The sequence below is a fragment of the Nelumbo lutea genome, chromosome 1 (assembly GCF_056320005.1).
Source record: "Nelumbo lutea isolate HS-2025 chromosome 1, American lotus-T2T, whole genome shotgun sequence".
NCBI classification, from domain to species: domain Eukaryota; kingdom Viridiplantae; phylum Streptophyta; class Magnoliopsida; order Proteales; family Nelumbonaceae; genus Nelumbo; species Nelumbo lutea.
In genome coordinates, this window is record NC_142684.1 from 138,804,264 (window position 1) to 138,814,203 (window position 9,940).

At 43.0% G+C, this 9,940-nt stretch overlaps 1 non-coding gene across 1 annotated transcript; it reads right to left on the reverse strand.

Annotated features, from left to right (window-relative positions):
- Positions 1-7,399: 7,399 nt before the first annotated feature.
- Positions 7,400-7,506, reverse strand: LOC148877885 (small nucleolar RNA R71). Its single transcript, XR_016106370.1, has one exon. It is a non-coding gene; the product is annotated as a small nucleolar RNA R71 (small nucleolar RNA).
- Positions 7,507-9,940: the final 2,434 nt, after the last annotated feature.

The following is a 9,940-nucleotide window of genomic DNA, read 5'->3' on the forward strand; positions in this document are numbered from 1 at the left end:
AACTTCTGATAGGCTAATGTACCTTGTTGCTCGCTATCGTCTTTCCCGATAGCTTGGTTTTTAGCCTTCCCTTAGGTCAATACCCTTGTTTTCATGATCATCATGAGCTCACGGTCTTTGAGGAGCAGCTCGCGGTGGGGCTACGCTTCCCGCTTCACCTTTTCATTATAGAGGTAGTTAAGTTTTTTAACATTACCATCTACCAGCTACATCCGAACTCTATGCGGAATATAGTTGGTACTATCTCTTTGTTCCACACATACAACCGGCCTCTGTCCTTAGACACCTTCAGCTCGATCTGTGTGATCAAGCGAAACTCTGCTTGTCTGCGCGGGGACGTCAGAAAAAGCTATTACATCTCACCTCGGCTTGGTTTCAAAATCTTGTTCAGCTGCCCGAACAAGGTTCCATCCTGGAAAAGGAGGTATTTCATTGTCCAAAATCCTGAAGGGTGGTCTTTTCCACCCCATTGGAGGGTAGCTATCAAGGATCCTAGGGTGAGCTTAGATGCAAAAACTAGGGCAGTCATCAACTTGTGGAGGGACCTCAGCCTCGAGATGAAGGATTTCTTGGCCAAGGAGAAGCTTGTGCGAGTTGGTCTGAGCCCTCCTGGTAGGTTTTCACCTTAGTTCTTTATTTTAAAGTTCTTTTTAATTCGCGGCTAACCTTTTGCTCTTGCAGTTACCATGCCGGAGGTCGATGCCGAGAGCCTTCTCAAGAGCTCTCAGAGAGGAAAGAAGAGGAAGGCATCAAAGAGGCTTCGTCGGGAGGCCGACCCTTCAGCCCCTGCCCCATCCGAGGTCCTGGTTGTGGAGCCGGTCTCTGCCAAGCTCCTCAAGGAGGAGGTTCGTCATCAACCCCCGTTGTGGACCTGGATGACGACCAGGAGGAGGGTGCTCAGTCTCGTGAACCGGGGAACACTTCTGTACCCGAGCCAGAGAGTGTCCAACCTTGTAGGCTGGAGAGCACTTCTGCACCGAGGCCCAAGCCTTCTAGTTAGAGCATAATGACTCTCAAGCTTGCAATGTGCAAGAGCAGGGATGCCACCTTCCCTGACGAGGTCGCGGAATGGGTTGACATGTCCACAGCCCTGCTCGGAGCCCGAGTTTCCGATTACTACATGGTGGTAAGTACCTTACTTCACAGTTTATTTCTTTGTTAATTTCAAATGTACTTATTTCAGTTTTGTTTGCTAGGTGAACTCCGCCATTCAATTGTTGACATGTCGCCAGTCTGAGATCTGTTTGAAGCGGGCTCTGGAAGCCAAAGAAAAGGCATGTGAGCTTCACCATGAACTAGAGCTAGCTCGGGGTGAAATACTTTGGGCCAAGAATGGAGCCTGAAGTCAGCAGAAGCTGATTTTGGCCATGACGGAGGAGAAGGAGAAGCAGCAGGAACTAATCTTCGCACTGACTGAGGAGAAAACAAAGCAACTGGAGCAGATCTCGACGCTGACTGAGTAGTAGTGATTCAGGAGCGGACTGAGATCTTTGAGACCGCTATCCAAGAGGCACGAGCTAAGGAAAGAAGTCACGTTGTCAAACACTTCAAGGAATCCTCGGAGTTCCATGATCTCCAAGTCGAGTATGGATCGAGCTCCTACTGTTCCGGGTTCAAGTTGTGCCGGTACTTAGTGCGGAAGAAGTTCCCTGACCTTGATCCTGGAGTCCTTACTATGTTAGGCCTTACCCCCGAGGTGGCAAAGGCAGCGAACGAAGAGCCCAGCTCATCCGAGGAGAAAAGTGACGATGAAGCCGAAGAGGCGGGCCCCTCGGGTCAGGAGGACTTGGAGACTGACCCAACTGGTAATTCTTCTAAGTGATTTTTGCTTTTTTCTTCTTCTTTCTGTGTCTTGAATGTATGGCCCGAGGCCACTGAGCTCAGGTTTCAACAAAATCCCTGTACTCACACTTTTTCAATCAATAAAATATAAATTTTTTCAAGCAAAGTAAGAATTGTATAGGTTACCCGAATTGCCGAGCTACCGAGCTGGACAACAAGTAAGGATAACCAAAGTAAAACTTTATCTTAGTGTTTGTTACCCCGAACTGTGTACTTGGACTACTAGTAGGGGCAACTTTACGTAATGTATGCCAAGGTAACCAATATTGTAGAGTATATACCCAATCTGTCCGCACACGGACTACTCATCTAAATGCTGGTTGTCCCTAATGGGCTCAACTTGTTGATAAATGCCAAAGTGGGCTAGACATCGCAAGGCTCACACCCGAGCTGTCTACAATTTTAGGCATTAGAAGTAACTTGCCTATGCCAAAGAGGCGACTAGGTCTTAGATGCCCATGCCAAGGAGGCGACTGGGACTAGCTCGCCTATGCCGAAGAAGTGACTAGGACTTAGGTGCCCATGCCGAAGAGGTGACTGGGACTTAGGTGCCCATGCCAAAGAGGTGACTGGGACTTAGCTCGCCCATGCCGAAGAGGCAACTGGAACTAGCTCGCCCATGCCGAAGAGGTGATTGGTTCGGTAAGCCCATAGTACGCTGGGTAGCTGGTCTACCCAGAGACCCTTAGCTTGGGCTAAGCGAGCTTTTAGTCCGTGGAGTATGGCTCTATTCGAATTCCTTACCTTTGTCAGAGATGAGCACTCAAGGTAGTCCAAAGCGGCATACTATGCTCTTCCAAAAGAAGTTTTGTACAGTTCGAGCTGCGATTGTTGCTAGGGGTTCCGCCTCTACCCACTTTGTAAAGTAATCCACTACTACCACCAATGTTGATTCCCCACTGTGAGAAGGGCCATGGGCTGGTGAGGTACTTCAGGTCGGCAGCAGGTTGGTAATGGATGTTGGCGTGCCTTGATGAACCTACAATTTATCTATATTTTATGAGGTTTTTGCATGAAATTTTATGCCGGTTTAATTAGATTTTTCCCTATTTTAGCTTGATTGCAAGAAAGATTTCAGGGGCAGCCAAATCAAGAAAAAGAAGGCAAAAGCAAGAAAAGAAAGCCCAAAATTTATCAAGTTCAGCCCAGCCCAGCCATGAGAGCAAGGGAGTTTCATTCGGCCCAAGTAATGCAAGCTAACTCTTTGGAAAACCCAAGGGAAGAAGCCTAGCAAGAATGAAATTTTGGCCCAGCCCATTTTTAGCCCAAAAAACAGCCTATAGTGTAGCCTACATGAGCTCAAAAGCAAGCTAAGTTGCAGCCCAAATAGCAGCCCAAAGGGAGCTAGGGGCGGCAACTCCTAGAAGTTTCTTGAAGAGAAGGAGGGAGCACTCTAGAAGGTTCATGAGGGGTGTAATACACCCAATTCTATAGACTTCAAGAAGGGGCAAGAGCCCCCTTGAAAAATTATATAAGGAGGCTTCTAGGAGGGGGGAGAGTTGGCCGAATGGATCTAAAGCTTGGAATTCCTAGAGCGCTTGAGAGAGACTCTAGGAATTCAAATCTACTATTCAAGAACTGAATTGGATGCAAGATTAGAGATAACTTGCACAATTCAGTTGGTGATCAATTCCGTTTTGAATTGATGCCTTAGAAGTGTTTGAAGAAATGCATGCATGGGGATTAGATTCTTGTTAGAGATAGAAGAATTGTCACTCATGGATAGGACGAACATGCGCTTGAGAGAGGCTGTTCATGACCTTGGGGTTTCACCAAACCAAGGCTCAATTATGATTTATTCGAATGATCCAAATTGATTGGTTGCTGAATTCTGAGATTGAAACTTACTGCTTACTCTTCTAACCTAATTTGAAGGCAATTGGGCCAATGATTTAGATAGATATTAATTTAGGATTTTTAGCTTTCATTAAAGTTTTGATTTATTTGTTAATCAGATAAGAAGTACTCAATTTAGTATTGATATTTGTTTCCTAAATCCTTGTGGGAATGATACTTCACTCACTACTTTATTACTTGAATTCTGCTATTGCAGAACTGCTCAGTTCAGATCTGAGTTCAGATGAACTTAGACCTGAACTGATACAAGTTTAAGGTGAATTGGGTGCTATCATCACCCCAATTCACCCTATGATACATCTGACATATGTTAGACAGTTTTGTATGTCCTTAGCTTTAATCAAAATTGATGTACTTTATGAGTTTATTGTAAATGAATAAAAGTACATATTTGATTCATGTTCCCTTGGTATGTTTCTGTGTATTACCCTTAAACTGGACACTTATTGAGACTCGTGTTTGTTGTGAATGTTCACAGCCAGTGGGTCGGTCTAGGGAGACCTATCCTGACAAGGCTGACACTGTGGTGCCACCAAATTGGTTGGGGTGGCTTGTCTCAGCTACCGGGGTGAGACCCTAGGCACATACAGTGTGGGATTAATTGAATCTTTGAACTGGACCAGATTTCCAATATTGCCCTGGACCTTGGAGATTGATGGGCAAAACTGGAAAGTTACACCCGACCCCTAGACTCGACTATAGTACTGCACTAGGTGTCGGATCGGGCTGTCTTTGATGTACCAATCAGTGAGATCCTTAGCGGGGGTCAAAACCTGGGTATGTTGGGACAATCCGAGAATTCATCTGAGTGGGTGATCATAGTGACAGGATCAGCCCCTTTGTTGGAAAAAGGTAATGATCGGGGATGCACTCTCACTGTTGGAAACCAAGACTGTCGGCAACCGATTTCAACCGTTGAAATTTGTTTTGCAAAATATATTTTATATGAGATATAAAAGTGTATATATTATGGTTTCTAAAATGTTTGCAAAAGGGTTTTAATTCCCGAGATCCATATAAGTGGAGAGTGCAGCACTGTTCCTTGCAGCCGAGGGAGAGGTCCTCTCTTGTCGGACAGTGTATGATCATAATGGGCTAAGAGGTTAAGTGTAAGACCATTAAGGATAATACCTGATGGGATAATCTTGCATCTGCCCACAGTCCCTGGGTGTTACAAGGTGGCTTGGCCCAGGGACCACTTAGGGTAAGTGTTGGGCTCATAGAGCCCATTTGATGGGTTTCAGGGGGTGCACTGTCTTTAATAGTGTATTCGACCAGGCCTTGTAACAAAGGCTGGGCCGAACCCATGTGGCTGATGTGTAGATCAATGCTTGGGTCCCACGCCATACAAGGAAGCCCAACTGGGCATCAGTTAGGAAGGTTAAGTGAGCACATAAGCTTAATGGGCCTAAAGTCCATTTCGAACTGGGCTATTAATTTAGTTAATTAAAGGGGCGAATTCTGAGATGGATTAGCAGTTAAGATAGGGTCTTAATCCTATCCACTCAGAGAGTCCAGATCTGAATGTGATTCAGATTTAGAAACCTCCTAATAAGATTAGGATAAAGCTAATCTAATCTACAGATAAGATAAGGGTTTATCCTTATCATTAGAAGAGAAGGCTGATCCAAATATGATTTGGATAAGCACCTCCTAATGGGATTAGGAGCTGATCTTTTCAAGTTAACAAAAGAAAGAAGGGGGGTGGCAGCCTTGAGAGAGACCAAGAAACACATCAGATCCTCTTTAGTGCTGAAATCAAGAAGAGAGAATTCTGCACCCTGCGAATACTCTCTTGCCGCCTCCCTGCTCTTGCCGCCCTGTTTGCCAATTCGATCTCCAGCTGTGGGAGAAGTCAAGATTGGATCTTGACATCAATTCTTTGAGAAATGATTGAAAAGGGAGCTGTGCTCACGTTCCATCCTGTTGTTTCTTGCGAAGGACAGAGTTCTTGGGGAAGAACACTGTTGATTCTGCTCCATCCTGCACTGCGCCATCTTCAGTGGGAGCAGTCTTTGGATCCTTCCTTGGGCGTGAACACCTTCGTTGGGAGATATTGCTTCTCCGTATCAGGTATCATTCTCTCCCATTCCTTTTGGTTCAATTTAAGGTTCAAGATTTATTTGTTAATCAGATAAGAAGTACTCAATTTAGTATTGATACTTATTTCCTAAATCCTTGTGGGAACGATACTTCACTCACTACTTTATTACTTGAATTCTGCTATTGCAGAACTACTCAGTTCATATCTGAGTTCAGATGAACTCAGACATGAACTGATACAAGTTTAAGGTGAATTGGGTGCTATCATCACCCCAATTCACCCTATGATACATCCAACATACCCCAAAGGTAATTGGATAGCAAAGAATGAGAAAGAAAATTCAGATCTGAACTGTAGTTGAGGACTGAACTGATACAGAGCACATTTTGGATTTTGGGTGAACTGAACATTTGCTTTATCCACTTGTAACTGAGCTACATTAGCTAAGGAGTTGTATGTTTGGATTGAATAATTGTGATGCCTCAGATATTTAATAAAAAAATTAGCACTTTCCAAGTATTTCTTTTAGCATTCAGATCTGTAGCAGGGCTGCTATAGTACAACAGTTAGCAGACCTGATTTCAGATTTCTACAAAAGTTGTGTGGACCGAATAGCTTGCAATACCAAACATTGCAGACCCGATTTTCAGGTCTTAGCAAGTGTTTGATATGCATCAGCTATACAGGTTTGGGCTTCAATTGTAGAGCTTAAAATCCTTAAACCAAGCCTAACTCAGGACTGGTTTTAGTTTATTTTAGGTCCTTTTAATATATTTTTCAGATCAGATATGATTTCAGCACTAAAGCATCACAGATTTGATTCCAACCTTAATGGATGTATATTGTAGTGTATACCAATGAGTGTGTATGAGATATACAGCTCAGATCTGAATTATTATTTGTTAATTTTCTCTGGACTAACAATACCAAAGACTTGCAGATCTGAACTCAACTAAATTGGATCTGAATTCAGATGTTGCAATCGATGGATGTAGATAAAGGAACCTTGAATAAGATGTTGATCTGCTTTTAGTTAGCTGTATTTATTTGTTTTAGGATGTAGGTTTGTATATTCCAATATTTCACTATACATTTTCAGTTGTAATAAGATTAGTTATTTTGTGAACATTGGCTTGTTTATTGCCTTGACTTTTGCAATTTTTGACAAGTAGAGTCGAGCTGGAGGAAATCCTCTACGACCCGGAGATTGAAAGAACTCTCCGTGTCCGACTAAGAGCAGCCAAACAAGTCCAACAAGAAGCTCAAGAGGCTCAAGAAATGGCTAAGCAGAGGACTATGATGGACTATGCCAAACCCACTCTCACTGGAACTGCCTCCAGCATTATCAGGCCCAATATTGTTGCTAACAACTTTGAGATCAAACCTGCCATCATACAAATGATTCAAAACATGATGCAATTCTGTGGATTGGCCCACGAAGATCCCAATGCACACATTTCTAACTTTTTAGAAATTTGTGACACCTTCAAACACAATGGGGTAAGTGATGATGCCATTAGGTTGAGGTTATTCCCATTTTCTTTGATGGATAAAGCCAAAGCATGGCTGAATTCATTACCGGTAGGATCAATAGCTACGTGGGATGAAATGGCCAGTCGTTTTCTCTCTAAATATTTCCCCCCATCTAAAACTGCTAAAATGAAGAATGACATCACTACTTTTTTTCAGTAAGAGGGGGAATCTTTATACTTGTCATGGGAACGATACAAGGAGCTGTTAAGGAGAGTTCCTCACCATGGCCTCTCCATTTGGCTGCAAGTGCAGACTTTCTATGATGGTCTTACTGACTCAAATAAGACCATATTAGATGCTGTAGCCGGAGGGTCCATAAATAATAAAACTCCTGAGGTTGCCCATGCACTTATTGAGGAAATGATAGCCAACAACTATCAATGGCATTCTGAAAGAACTCAAACTAGGAAGCAACATGGCTTGCATAATGTTGATAATTATATGGCACTATCTGCACAAATAGGAGCACTCAGTAAGAAAATAGATGAAATGCAGATAGCTGCCATGCATGTGCAGCCTCTTAATTGTGAATTGTGTGGGGGAGGCCACATCAGTATTGAATGCCAAGTTGGCAATCAGTTCAGGCCATCTACTGAACAAGTTGACTATGTCAGCAATTCGTCAAGACAGCAGGGTTATCAGAGTCACCATACTTTTCATCCAGGATGGAGGGGACATTCAAACCAGTCCTGGCCAAATCAGCATACTTCCAAGCCGTTCCACCAGACTTATCATCAGCCTGAACCAAAGTCCAATTTGGAGGAACTGATGACAGAATTTATAGCAGGTGCAGAAACCAGGTTCCAGAATTTCAATCAAAAACCTGGAAAACCAACTGGGGCAATTGGCACAATTAATCTCTTCCAGACTGCCAGCAACTCTTCCAAGCAACACTGAAGTGAATCCACGAGAGCTGGTGCAAGCTATTACCTTAAGGAATGGAAAAGAGTTCCCAGAGGTAGAAAAGAAGAATTAGGCTGAACCCAAGGCAGAAACAAGCCTTGGGATCGGACAACAGAAGACGGAACAACCAGAAGCACAACAAGGGATGCATTAGCTACCACAAGTTCCATTCCCTAACAGGCTGAAGCAACAAAAATTGGAAAAAGAATTTGGTAAGTTTCTTGAAATATTTAAAAGTTTACATATTAATATTCCTTTTGCTGATGCTTTAGCCCAGATGCCACACTATGCAAGGTTTTTGAAGGAATTATTGGCAAACAAAAGGAAACTGGGAGATGTGGCTACAGTTGCTTTAAATGAGGAATGTTCTGCTATCCTTCTGAACAAACTGCCTTAGAAACTCAAAGATCCAGGGAGTTTCACTATTCCTTGTACCATTGACAGTTTAAAAATTGAAAAAGCTTTATGTGACCTGGGAGCTAGCATCAATTTAATGCCATATTCTATCTTCAAGAAATTGGGGTTGAATGAACCCCAACCCACTAGAGTGACATTACAATTGGCTGATAGATCCATTAGACATCCTAGGGGGATCATTGAAGATGTGTTAGTTAAAGTTGACAAATTCATTTTCCCAGTTGATTTCATTGTGTTAGACATGCAAGAAGATGTGGAGGTCCCGCTTATCCTAGGGAGACCTTTCCTGGCTACCGGGAAAGCAATGATTGATGTCCAACAAGGACAACTCAGCCTTAGGATACAAGATGAGGAGATAATTTTTACAATGTCTGATGCTATGAAACATGCACCCTCTAGTGATGATTCTTGTTTTATGATTGATGCCATTGAATTGACAATTGATGAATGCTTTCAGGTAAGTAGAATAACTAATCCTCTTGAACTCTTCCTCCAATAGGGAGAACTTGAAGAAGGAGAAAATGAAGAAATAAACCTCATGATAGCATACATGAATGATAAGCCTCAATTCAAGGGAAAGGGGTTTCTTAAATTAGAGAACTTAGGCAAATTGCCTGGACCATCGGGTAAGCCATCACCCCAAGAACCCCCCACCCTTGAACTGAAGCAATTACCATCCCATTTAGAGTATGCTTTGCTTGAGGAACCATCAGATCTCCCTGTGATAATTTCCGCAACACTGAGTCCCTTACAAAGAGAAAAATTATTAAGAGTGCTACGGGAACACAAAAATGCTATAGCTTGGAAGGTAGAAGATATCGAAGGCATTAATCCATCAATCTGCACTCACAGAATTTTGATGGAAGAGGACAACAAGCTTTCCGTTCAGCCCCAAAGGCGCTTGAACCCCAACATGAAAGAAGTGGTAAAGGCTGAAATAATTAAGTTGATAGATGCTGGGATCATTTATCCTATTTCTGATAGTTCTTGGGTAAGCCCTGTGCAAATTGTGCCCAAGAAAGGGGGTATGACTGTTGTTCCAAATGAGAAAAATGAACTCATCCCTACTAGAACCGTCACTGGATGACATGTGTGTATTTACTATAGAAAATTAAATGAAGCCACCCGGAAGGACCATTTCCCTCTCCCATTTATGGACCAAATGTTGGAGAGGCTAGCCGGGCATGAGTATTATTGTTTCTTGGATGGATATTCAGGGTATAACCAGATACCAATTGCATCAGAAGATCAAGAAAAGACCACTTTTACTTGCCCATATGGAACCTTTGCATACCGAATGATGCCCTTTGAGTTATGTAATGCCCCAACTACCTTTCAGCGATG